Source organism: Limulus polyphemus, unplaced genomic scaffold, assembly GCF_000517525.1.
Source record: "Limulus polyphemus unplaced genomic scaffold, Limulus_polyphemus-2.1.2 Scaffold873, whole genome shotgun sequence".
Lineage (NCBI taxonomy): Eukaryota > Metazoa > Arthropoda > Merostomata > Xiphosura > Limulidae > Limulus > Limulus polyphemus.
The window spans coordinates 127,068-141,000 of NW_013666483.1; the positions used below are offsets into that span (position 1 = coordinate 127,068).

At 34.0% G+C, this 13,933-nt stretch overlaps 1 protein-coding gene across 1 annotated transcript in view; it reads right to left on the bottom strand.

Annotated features, from left to right (window-relative positions):
- LOC106460977 (zinc finger protein 2-like) overlaps positions 1 to 13,933 on the bottom strand; it is a 109,051-nt gene that overhangs the window by 7,538 nt on the left and 87,580 nt on the right. The window lies entirely within an intron of this gene.

Below are 13,933 nucleotides of genomic sequence, written 5' to 3' on the forward strand. Positions count from 1 at the left end.
AGAACATAATAGTTATTTATTCGTTATATACAATTCAACATATACTATTGCCCCTAGTACTTTTTAACAGATCTATTCTAAAATCAGTCTACTACACAAGGAGATTGCTGTCACTGTCAGATTTATTTCAGGGTTAGTGAAGTGTCAAAAAGGTGTGCAGAGCTGAAATCCACTATTTGTTATTTGTATACAAAGCTTGAACAAAGCCATAACTTTGTTAAATATCAATAAAGTGAACACACACACTATAGCTCCTTATTAATATTTATAATATTAAGTACGCAAACCACAGTTATTACTTTGCCAATCACGATATATAATGTGCAAGTCCAAAAAAATGCAAACAAATGTCACCAATATTGCAATTAATCTTGCTAATTACTGCTGGGATTCCTACGCATTTCATCTAGCAAATGCTCAATTCTACCATATTCTTTTGTCAGGTCTTTACTATCAGTAGTGTACCATACATAACTATAAAGTTAAAAATACTATATAAGATGCAATTTGTGAACCACACGTGTAAACATTATAACTATTATTATTATTAATATTATAAAATTTAAGTTCCAAAATTAACCTAAAAGTTAAAGTACAATTCTAACCACGGCAGTGCATACAATTACAAGTATAACGTATTGCCTTCATTTTATATTCACTGTGTTATATAGCCTTTGCTTTACATAAAAATAAACAAAACAAAAGGTTACACAGCAGTCAAGAGCCTAACTTCTTCCTTAAGTTTTAAGCCTAAAAAAACTTATTTAGTGTACAGTAAAGTGCTCAAGACGTTAAACAAAATGAATATTCTATTTTCAACATAACACTACCAGCTCTTAATGCTTATTACTCACACACAAACATGTCAAAACAAATAAACCTTGGCGTCTTTCAAGAGTTAAATAAACATTTGTGTTAGAATACAAATTTATAATATTCCTGCATGAGAATATTACTTTGTAGCATACATATGAGCCTGCCACCTATTGGAATAACTAAATTTCATTCATTTTAAGTTGGGGCCATAGTTTTTTAACCCTAATATTACTGGTGGGTCCATCGGCTTCTAAACATATATTTGTAAATTATATATCCACCAATTTTTTTTTGTTGATTCATTATTATATTGGGTATAGAATTTTTAATAACATATGACTCACACACACAATTCAAACAGAAATACCGTGAAAATTGCAATAAATTTCACTAATTACTGTTGCATTTTCCTAAGTACTTTATATGTAAAATAAATGAAATTACCCCATTTCCGGATCATTTCTTTAGACTAGTGTTATAACAGACCAATAAATGACATTACTTTTATATATGCAATATGTGGACTCCACCAGTAATGAGCGATATGTAAAAAAAGTAGAATTCAAAAGACCCAGAAACTTCAGCGTTTTCGAATAATTGATTATACTTCTTCAGGAATAAAAAAAAACTTGTATATTATACATAAATAAACCAGTATTTAAGAGTATATATATGTTTCAGAGTTTTTCAGTATCATTTTTTAATTTATCTTGATTACTACACGTGTGTATCACGTGTTTTCATTTGATAGGATAGAGCAAAAGATATTTGATGCACTTAGAACTGTCAAAGTTAGATTTTTTAGACCAATCAAAGGGCGTGACATAGATTTGAAATAAACAAGAAATTCTAGAAGCAATAGACAATGTCCAACCTTTCTTTTATCTACTTTTTTATGGGTTGCTAAGGCAATTAGAACAACATTTTTAAACAGTAAAGATCCTTTAGAGTCCTGACTTAATCTTGTCGAGCCTAGAAGCTAGAGAGCTCAACTCGCAATCTGCATTTCACGGGATCGAAACTCATTGTCGAATATGACTGCCCCTTCAGCCTTGAGAGCATTATTATGTGACGATCAATTCCGATATTCGTGGATAAAAGGATAATCCAAGAGTTAGTGGTGAGTGATGTTGACAAGTAGCCTTACCTGTAGCCTATCACTTCAAAATTAGGGACGCTTAATGCAAATAGCTCTTAATTAGTTTGCGTGAAATTAAACAAAAACAAAGAAAAGTAATCTTTTCGAGTCCTTATAAAGTTGCAATCAGTTTATTATTAACAGGTTTTAATCCTATAATGCTTGGTAATTTTTAGCTCGCATGCAGAGATTACCTCTTTTGTATTTCTACTAAAAAGTATCTTCTTTTTTCAAGTTTTTTCTCTTGTGCTTTAGTGTTCGTCTTTTTATTCTTCTTTTTTTTACGCTGGACAGAAGAGATGTTTCTCTGTAATATTACAATAAGTTAGAAGTTTAATACTCCTTTAAATACATAACACAGCACCCAGTTTAATTTAGTGGTAATGAATACCGTTAGAAGTTTACTTATTTAGTGGTTTAGTTGAGTTTGTTTGTTTGAAGTTAAGCACAAAGCTACAGAATGGGCTATCTGTGCTCTGCCCACCACACGTATCGAAACCAGATTTCTAGCGCTGTAAGTCCGCAGACATTCCGCTATGCCACCGGGGAGCTAATGGTTTAGAGTAAATGTTTAGTTTGTTCTTTAGCGTTAATATTTAGTGGATTATTGGGTTATTAATTGGAATTTGAGTTAGTATAATCTTGTTTAATGTTACGAGTTGATATATAGGTGTAATTTGTTTAAAAATTAAGCCGATAATAATGTTTTAGCAGTACACTTAAGCTTTTGTTAATATTTGACCAAAGAATTTCTTATCATTGGAGTGGGAGCTTCCAGTTAACTGGCCGGGACTAACATAGCGTAACAATATAATAACAGTGCTATCATTTAGTTGTAGTGTTAATGATAGTGTTATCATTTAGTTGTAGTGTTAATATTAGTGTTATCATTTAGTTGAAGCATTAAAGCGGTTTTCTGGAAATGTTTTAATATATATTTCATATCGCATAAATGAAAATAATCTGTTCTTTCCAGACTTGGTTTATTTTCTTTAGTTACATACAACACCAACTTACCATTTTTTCCCAAAATCTTCATCCGTGGATTTGGGATCTAGTTTAATCGCATAGAGACCATATTGATTCAATTGACTTGATAGGGATATTACAATAATAACAGCTCAATTACAGTAGAGGAACACTCCAAATAAAATGAAATTACAGTCATAGTAATCAGAATAACACACAGAATATTACTTTAGATAAAAGAACGGTTATTTTTTTATGGAGCAATAGGTCGTGTTTTATTATCACTAAATGAAAAACAACAACAACAAAATTCCACAGTCATTAAACTCTCAAAATTAACTTGCTGTTATGAAGTATTTCCATCAAGTTAGTTGAGGATAGGAAATACATACTCACATTATAACATTTAAGGTTCAAGTTTACTTCTTCTGTAGTTATGAAAGTAAACCAATTACTTAGAGTATCGTTTCTGCTGAATGTCAATTTTTTTTTATATAAACGTTCACGCCGTACAGAAAAAAAAAGAAGAACAAAAAAATTCGTTTAGATGCATGACTTAGCAATGTGCTTTCTGTAGATAATCTAAAAACTATTTATAATCCCCCTCCCAAGAAAACATTCAGTATTCCCAAGAAATAGATGAAAGAATAAAATAAAATAATTATAAAAAAGAACAGTAGTATGTTATGGTGCTCTTATCCAACCACAAATATATCATGGTTTCTTTTTTCTAAATTTCGCACGAAGCTACTCGATGGTTATATGCGTTAACCGTCTCTAATTTAGCAGTGAAAGGCTACAGAGAAGGTAGCTAGTCAACACCACCCACCGCCATCGCTTCGGCTACTCTATAACCAACGAATACTGGGATTAGCCGTCACAATATAAAGCCCCCTTGGACGAAAAGGCGATCACGTTCGGTGACGGGGATTCGAACTCGCGATTTGAGCGCCTTAATCCCCAGGTCATCATATGTGTTACAGTTCTGATCTTTTATAAATTTTAAGAAGGAACTAGAAAATGCTGGTGTCTTTGGATAATTTCTTAATTTATTTATAGCATTATATATTTTGATACGAATATGCATTTGAAAACATAACTTTTTTGTTTAATTTTGTAGTTTTTACATCGAATTGGAAAGTTCATAACCATGCTGTTATTCTACAGGCTCATGTAGTTTATTTTGTCTTAAGCAAGTATTAATTTTTAATGTATTTGTCAAAGTTTTTCGGTGTACTTTTTTACTTTTAGTTAAAATTAGTCGAGACCTATTTTACGATTTTTTTAGTGACTAATTAGTTCACCATCGCCAGGGATAATTATAAACATTACAATTCGTTGGAACACCTGTCACAGACAACAATAATATATTTGTTTTTTGTTTTGACAGTAAAGCCACGTTGGGCTATCTACTGACGTTCGTCGCGGGAAATTGAATCCCGGATTTTAGCGTTGTGAGTCCGTAGACTTATCAATAACTAAATACAGAATTTAATAGACAAAGTTGTTGGACATTTATTTCGTAATCTTTTTTTCTTAATTAAAATGTATTTTATTGCAAGCTTTCAACTTCTTAACCGAAGAAAATTATTTGTTAATGGTTACAATGCCCAATGCCGGAAGAAGACTTTGGATAACTAGTCGAAAGCTTGCAAATATACAAATACAAACAGCGAATGTCCCACAACCGTGTTTATTAAATAAGAATACCTACGTAATAAGCCTAAATGAACACTAAATACAGTGTTTTTTACTAAACTATGGTTAACAATACTAAGCTGTTTTCATTGTTCCATGATATTGATTTTCTTTCTAATTTGTTGAGGATCTCTCAAAAAGCCATTAGAACTTACAAAATACGCACCTGCTTCGTATAGAATGAATTGTTCATTAACTTATTGTTGTCTGTTTCGAGAGTGATTAAAGAGATCGGTTATGTTTGTTATCCGTGTAGTAGCCCCCCAGTGGCACAGCGGTATGTCTGCGGACTTACAACGCTAGAAACCGGGTTTCGATACCCGTGGTGGGCAGAGCACAGATAGCCCTTGTGTAGCTTTGTGCATAATTAAAAACAAACAAACAAACAAACAATCCGTGTAGTAGATGTGTAAATAACTATTTTCGAAGCCTTTACTAGAAATCCGTTTAACGCTGGAATTGGTTGAATTATCACAAGTTAAAATATGTTATTATTAGCCTTTTAAGAGTTATTGAATCGAGATGTGCTTCACGAGTGCAAGTCGATGAAGAATCAGTATTATCTTGAAAGTAGCAAAACGACGGGAAAGATGAAAATCACTTTAGGAATATTACGGTCATCCGTTTTCACTGTGCAAGCTACTATCAAAAGTTGGGAAAAGACTCAGCAACTTTTGTTATAATGAAATAGTTGTAACTCAGAGATTTCTGTACGCATTTAGGTGACATTTCTTTAATTTATCTCTCTCTTTTTTTTTTTTTTAGACAGCTAAAAATTGTTTGGAATTTCGTGCAAAGCTACACGAGGGCTCTCTGCGCTAGCCGCCCCTAATTTAGCAGTCTAAGACTAGAGGGAAGGTAGCTAGTCATCACCACCCACCGCCAACTCTTGGGCTACTCTTTTACCAACAAACAGTGGGATTGAGCGTCACATTGTAATGCCCCCAAGGCTGAACGGGCGAGCATGTTTGATGGGACGGGGATTCGAACCCGCGACCCTCAGATTACGAGTTGGAACAACAGCGTTGGAAATTAGATAGGAATGGACAAGCATCATAAAAACTGCTAGACCATATATACGAAATATAAAGCCCCCCAGTGGCACAGCAGTATGCCTGCGGACTTACAACGCTAGAATCCGGGTTTCGATACCCGTGGTGGGCAGAGCACAGATAGTCCTTGTGTAGCTTTGTGCATAATTAAAAACAAAAACAAACAAATGAAATATAAATTCCATTACTACCAAATGACATAATTTCGTTATAGAATAATTTTATTTAAATTTTTTGTTACACCATCAGCCCCTATCTTTCATAATCGACATTTCTTAGTTGATTTGTGAATTCGTATTAAACTGTGACATTAAATACTGATTGAATGTATTTTAAAGTATAATTTCTATGACTTACTTTTTGAATTCACCAATAATATAACTGTGTGAACTTTAGAAGATCTTAACCAATAAAAAAAAGGAATAAAACTAAATGCATTTCCATTTTTCGTGTAATCTAGATACACTTGATAAATATGCTATTCAAATTTGAAAATAAATACAACAACAAACAAACAACTTTTAGAAGTATTGGACTATAATAAACTCTTCTTTTATTTTTTTACCCATAATTTCTAGAAGTGCTACATGATAATGGTTTTAATCTCAAGAAGAGCACCAAAGCAGCATATACATGAGAAGGCTACCATCTGTATCTTAACTGGTTCAAACAATTTTTATGGCTATCATTAAAATGACTGAAGTGGCTGTCGCACATTGTCAGTCAACATAAGCCTTAAAGAAGTAGTAAGCCTTTAGTAGACGTACCATATTTATTTCACCAGAAAAAAGTAGGGCTTACTTATGGATAGTCAACGAAAAAAAAAGGGCTCAATGTAAATCATTTTACAAGATTTTTGTCTCATCGCTCGAAGACTTAGTAAACTAACATTTAGCTACATAGTTCAATCATAAGGTACGTGTTACTTACTTTTAAATATAATTTTTTATCCTTTAATCATCTGAAGCACTACACGGCATTACGTTCATTAACCATCATTAGAGCCATATTGCAACAGAAAACATAAGAATTATTCAGTATTTAGAACAGATTTTTTCTTTAATTTTGATTAAATTTTGCATTGGTATCAAAGTTTAACAAACAACTTTAAATTATCTATCAAACACGTAATTCATAAAAAAAAATTATAAATTAATTTTCTATAAAAGAAAAAAATTGTATTTTGTTTTTTCCACGTAATAATGTGATCCACACAGGCGGCGAAACAAATTTGGATTTGGGGGTGGGTACACACAGTACTACTACACAAACTTATTAATAAAATAATTATTATTTTTTTTAATTACTAGGCTCTAAGAAAACATGCGTTATTCGAATCATTCCATTCTTTAAGACATTTAATTCTGTAGGGTAACGTCACTAACATTTCATAGGTTGTCAAAAGTAAGCTTTAGGATGAGTATACCTGATTCGTAACAAATAGGCAAAAGAAATGGGATTTTTGTAGTGAAGGTTTCCAAGGATGTTCAGAGACGGAAGTCCCTTTTCATCCGCCAATGAGGGGATAATAGGAATTAGGAGTAGAAGTAGGTTATTTGTTGAGGTTGTAATAGTAGAAGGTAAGGAAGAGACGGGAGCCATGAAGATCGGAAAGAAGAGGGTGAAGAAGAAGAGGATGCGAAGTGATTTTTAGGTAGGTCTTTATTGTCTTTGATGCAGGCCCTTTTTCAAGGCTCGGGGTAGAGGTTGATCATCTTCTGTACTTTTTATACTGTTTTCCTGAGTGTAATATTCTTGATTGTAGGCGGTTAATCACATGTTTGTGGTACTGATGAAATTGACTGAAAAGAACAGGAATATTACCTAAGTTAGCTACTACCCAATGACAAAAGTGAGGGGATACAGTTTCGGTGGTAAGTATTTTCCCGCATCTTTAAAAGTAATAACAATTAGATTGTCGTCACTAATTCCCACAACGAAACATGTAGAATGTTTTTTTTTCTCTATTGTTTTTGACATAGGTCATAAGATGAGAGAATCCTTCGCTACCTCGAAGGAATGTGATTTAAGAGAAGGAAAGGAAGATACCTGACTCATGAACAGTTCCAATGACAGTGGCGGATTTAGGGGATGGTCCCGCAGTTCCAGGACCACCTACAAATTCCATATATATTCTTTTTTTTTTGCGAGGGGGACCAACTAATAAAAAAATATAAATATCCGAACCACCTTCGTGGACGAGAACAGTGGCCCACTCGTTTAGCAATTTAAATTGGCCCTTATCAAAATTTTAATTATCGTGAAAGTAACTTATTGCTTCCAAAAAAATCGAATTGGTTGTTGGGACCACCCCCACAAAAACGTCTGGATCCGCTATTGAATGATATTGAAAGGAGTAGGGTTAATGTACAGAACACTATGATTCACACTTTCTTAAAGTCAAAATTGCAGCTTTAAATTTTTTGGCAATAAACGCAAAAGTGGAGTCAAATTGAAAGACTTATATCTTTTATAATAGTTGTTAAAGAGCCATATAAATGAGGTGACTATTTTATTTGATATAAACATATACGACTGTAGGTTACTGTAAGTTTCTATGACATATTAAACATTCAATTTCCTTTTAACACATGTTGATATAATATGACAAAGTTCACTGGAAACGAAGAGCTCACAACCGAAACAGCAAAATGAAACTCTTACACAACAAAGGTCTAAGACCATTCTTTGAGACTACACTTTATATCATCGAAACGAGAAAAATTATAGCTTTTTACAATGAAAATCTCAATTAATCTAGCTAAGGCTTAGGCGAATACGACTCTAGTTTTCTATGCTTTCACGACTTTTGGGATTAAACTCGTGTTTTTGTGATACGTAGGAAGAAACAAATATGAACAGAAAGAAGTGATAAAATCAAACTGTTACAAGCAATGATATACCAAATACCAGGCAAACTTTTTTTCATAAATAATTTATAGTTAAGTATATTAGTAATATAGGTCTTTACTTTAGCATCCTTAAAACACATTTATGCTTCATTGAGTGCTTTGTTAAGCCTAATCAACTTAGCTCATTTCTGGAATAGGGCTGAATCCTTTTAAAACATACCACACTATTCATTATATGGTGTCTTAATTGCACTGATGCCAAAAGTTGTATACTTGTCATTTTGGCTGGTAATTTCTAAAAAAAAAAAAAAAGTTTGGTTTTCGCTGCAAACCCCATTAAGGGCCGTTGCTCAAAACGTTATTTTCAAATTCGCTAGTGCGTTGGTGGCTCAGCGGTAATTCTGAGGGTTTATAACGTTAAAATCGGGTTTTGATACCCGTGGCAGGCAGAGAACAGGTAGACCATTGCGTAACTTTTTGCTAAAGAGCAAATAAACAAAAAATAAATTCGTTAAGTAATGTATCTTTTAATTTATTTGTTTTCTTCGGTAGTTGATACTGTCAGTCTGAAAGTTAAGCCTATGTATGGTGAAGCTATAACAGACGAAGAACCATTTTTTCAAGCAAAAACGATTCATTACCAGAATAAAATAAACAAAAATTGCTTTCTTGAAAAACAACAACATTAAACAGATCAACAACACCTAAAACACTAACCTTCAGCTCAAATGCGCTAGAATTACATCTCAGCAGTTATTTCTCTAACCTTTTGCTTTTGTTTTCGAGAATTCAGTGGTTCCTTCCCTGCATTATATTACTTGCATGTCTAAATTAAATAAATGTTCAACTATTGCGCAATAAAAAAATCATTAATTTCATTTAATGTTCAGTGTAACAGATTTTTGTTTTTGTTCCACTATTAACATTTGAAGCAGGTCGGAAAAGACTAATATAAATGTCACTGGGAAAGTAATTTTAACAGAGAGTTTCGTGCTACGAGTTATTTCACACTTCCCCAAATCTTACCGCGTAACAAGATGTTTCAATGCAGTCATCAAAAGCAGCCGAGAGGAAAACTAGAGCAAATCAATTTCTCTGTTCATCTGAAAATTCAAGCGGACTTCTCGTGCTGTATCAATATTTTCCGCCTCTGCAGCTGGCGGGCTTTTGTGCGTGCAAGCAAGTAGGCGTTTATACACTCAATACAGAAATTCAAGATTAAGTGTGGGTGTTTTGTTCAAATATCCTCTGAATTCTCTGTTTGTTTCCGCCATGGTTATGACAATAAAGGCGTGTCTATAGATGCTAAACAATCGTAGAACATGGCTAAACTGCATACACCATGAAACATTCTCAACTATTTGCTCTATATGGTTATGAAAAGGTGTTTTCATCATCTGGAAACAAAAATAAGAAATTAAGAAAGTCTTAGATAAATTAAAGTTTGAAAAAAAAAGTGCTCTGGATAAATTAATTCATCAGACTATTGCTATCTGCGAATAATTAGTGAAGGTATCATTATACTCTGTTGATATTAAATATATTTTTAAAAGTGTTGCATATGAGTAGGCAATTCCATGTTGGTTTTAGAAAAAGAAAAAAACGAGAAAAAAACAAAACACGATATTTACTCACTTTGTTTTTAACTTTATTAAAACAGCTAACAGGTGGCGATGCTAACAAATATTTGCTCATGTTTACGTGTGTTTTAAGTGTGTGTGAATTACGTTACATTAAAATAAAAGGATATTATGCACGATTTTATACCATTTAATAGCTTACAGTGCTTTCCTTTGTTAATATTAGTCAGTTGAAAACAAAGATAGGTCACAACTCAAGGAACCCGATTACCCTAATGCTTTCGAAATACTGGACAAGTCGTACTCTTGAGGAAATCGGGTATACCTTATAGTAGTAGTAGCATTAGGGTTAACATCTGTATTTTTTTCAGTTGTGATTTATTTATTTTTTTGGACCTACGTATGTTCGAAGCGTCACGAAAGTGAGTTTAAAGTTTTGTTTTCACCGTTTTATCATTAAAAACTTACAAGGTCTCTTGGTTATGTTAATAGCTGTGAAGATGGTGAGAGTATAGAACTGAATTTCCTTCTACATTATGTTTGCTTTTAAAATGTGTTTGGCGAGCCCACACAGGAAGTGTATGATCTTAAATGTCAAGTGATCTTCTATGTTGAGTTAAAATGTGTACCGCGTGATCTACAGCTCTGACCAGAAGTTTTAAATCGACCTAGAAATATATAATATTGCTTCATAAACTTGAATGAAACCTCTTGGATAATGTTACATTTACAGCCTGCACGGAGGAGTCTAACGGATGCCTCGAACCTTCAGCTCTTCATTGAGTCTATACTTGAGACGGTTAAGGAACTCTTGGAAAATCCTGAAACTCACTGCAAATACAGCGGTTTGTCTGCGGACTTACAACGCTAGAATCTCGGTTTCGATACCCGTGGTGGGCAGAGCACGGATAGCCCATTGTGTAGCTTTGTGCTTAATTACAAACAAACAATGAAACTCCAATTGCAAACATGCTTTCAGATTCCCCTCGCTTCTTTCTGCCTTTGATTTACTTCCAACAACACTGTCCCCCACACATTTTGCTTCCGAAGTCTGTGTATTATCATATATTTTGTCTTATGATGTTTCTAATCAAGAAAACCTGAATGAAGCCGCCATTTTTAAAGTAAATTTAATATTCTGATGCTGACTAATAACAAATATTTTCTTAAGTATTTGTCGACCTTCAGAGATAAATAAATACCGAATATTAGCTTGTGAATTATGCTTATTTACTTTATAGAAAAGTTCCACAGTAGGCTATCTGCACTCTATTCACTACAGAAAATTAAGCCAAAATTTTTGCATTGTAATCCTTAAACTTCCCGTTGACCTTGGGCCTGGCAAGGCCTAGTGGCTAGGGCACTCAACTTCCAATTTGTGGATCACGGGTTCGCATCCCTTCACCGCAGAAAATTAAGCCAAAATTTTAGCGTTGTAATCCTTAAACTTACCGTTGACCTTGGGCCTGGCAAGGCCTCGTGGCTAGGGCGCTCGACTTCCAATTTGTGGATTACGGGTTCGCATCACTTCACCGAACATGCTTGCCATTTCAACCGTGTGGACGTTATAATGTGACGGTCTATCCCACGTTTCGCTAGTAAAGAGTAGCCCAAGAATTGGCGATCGATGATGGTGATGATGACCAGCTGTCTTCCCTCTTGTCTATCACTTTTAATATAGGGGTGGCTAGCGTAGATAGCCCTCCAAAAACTTTGCGCGAAATCCAACAAACAAAAAACAAATAAACCTGTGACGCACTGTAGGACGTAAATTACGCACACAGAAAGATTCTTTTTCGACCATTTACCAATGTGTTAATCAGTGTGAAATAATACAAGTAAAACTTCTTTCATGCAAAATGTATCATGACTTGCAGTAAAAAAAGAAAGAAAGTAAAAAGTGATCCATAATGTTTAAATAATCTACATTCTAATTTGATCCACCCAATCAGCATTAAGTGCTGATTTATTGAGAAATCTGTTACAACGTAAACGCTTACTAACCTAAGCGTTCGCAGAGGCTTTAGTGATTGTGCATAATGATGACTGATGGCAGATTTATTTAGAGTACTTAACCAATGTTTATAAAATGATGATTGGCTAATCATTATGTATTTATATATGACAGTGTTATTAATTACTCTTTGGTTCACATTGCAAGCTTGAAGTTTTACAAATATTTAAGTTTTGTTGAAATTGGTATTTGTAGCAAATATATTAAGGCTATTTGCCGCCGTTCCTAATTACTGAACAAAGGAAAGGCAGCCAATCAGCATTATCGCATAACCCATCATCCACGCTAAGGGTTTCAGTTTTATTCTGAAAACGCACCAACACGCCTTATTGTGCAGTCTTTTTTTTTTTTTTATTGGGTATCGCACGGATGTGAACCCGGCTAGTCAGATCAGAACTATAGAGCTGTACAACAGGGTCAACTTGCGCCCATATGAAAAACAAATCAGGTTAATGTGAGATTAATGTTTAAGTTATATACTTTGCTTCTAAACAAGAACATTTTCTAATTTCTGAAATCCTGATTATAGAGAAATCAGGATCTAATACAGTGGTTCTCAAACATTTGTTTTTCAGCTCAGGACCCATTTACAAACATTGATGGCCAGTCGCGACTTAGCAACAAGCTTTAGTGTAAAAACGGCTATTTGCTATTTTCTCCTTATTTTGACGACCTAATTTTGAGACTCGACCCATGGGTTGAGAAACTCTGACCTAAAGCAAAATAATTTTTTTTTAAAGAAAAGATCAGTACGAATTGATTTAGTTTTACTAAGAAGACGAAAATTTATTTTGAAAGAAGTTTGCCTTTAAGTTCGCTGCATTGTTTTAACATTCAAAACAATTTCATGACGAAACCTTTGACCTCATCGAAGTTCGCAGCATTGTTTTAACATTCAAAACAATTTCTTGACGAAACCTTTGACCTCATCGATGTTCGCAGCATTGTTTTAACATTCAAAACAATTTCTTGACGAAACCTTTGACATCATCGAAGTTCGCAGCATTGTTTTAACATTCAAAACAATTTCTTGACGAAACCTTTGACATCATCGAAGTTCGCAGCATTGAAATATTTACTTTCGAAATAGATTGTTATTTGTTTATGGTTCGTTGTGATGACTTCAGTGAGAATAAAAACAACTGAAAGCTAAGCTCTCACAACTTGATTTTACATTTAAGGCTTAATTAATATTCTTTTACAGCCCCATAGATGCGGAGCGCGTTTTTGCGGTAACGGGTTTTGAGCCATGATCTTCGGATTTACAGTCCGGGCACGCTAACAAATAGTTTATTAACTCAATAAGTGTCAAGTCATTAATCTTCGGATTGTAGGTTCATATGTATTCTGCTTGTAATTTCTTTGTTATTGTTTCAAGAAATACTGAAACTTGATTGAGAAGAATTACAGGTAAATTTTGTGTAAGGTTTGAAAGTTCCCTTACGATAGCTTCGACGTCGAAACTTTGAAAAATACATACCCGCACATTCACTTGAACAAAACATTTTTTTTTTGTTCTACGTGTTATTCGATATAGTGTCTGCATGAAATTAATGAGTTATACTTATATATATATATATTTCGCTTTATGAGCTTCGGGCGTAAAGAAGGGTTTGTTTGTTTTGCATTTCGCGCAAAGCTACACGAAAGCTATCTGCGCTAGCCGTCCCTACTTTAGCAGTGAAAAACTAGATGGAAGGCAGCTAGTCATCACCATCCACCACCAACTCTTGAGGTACTCTTTTACCAACAAATAGTGGGATTGATCGTCACATTATAACGCCCCCTAGGGCTGAAAGGGCGAGCATGTTTGG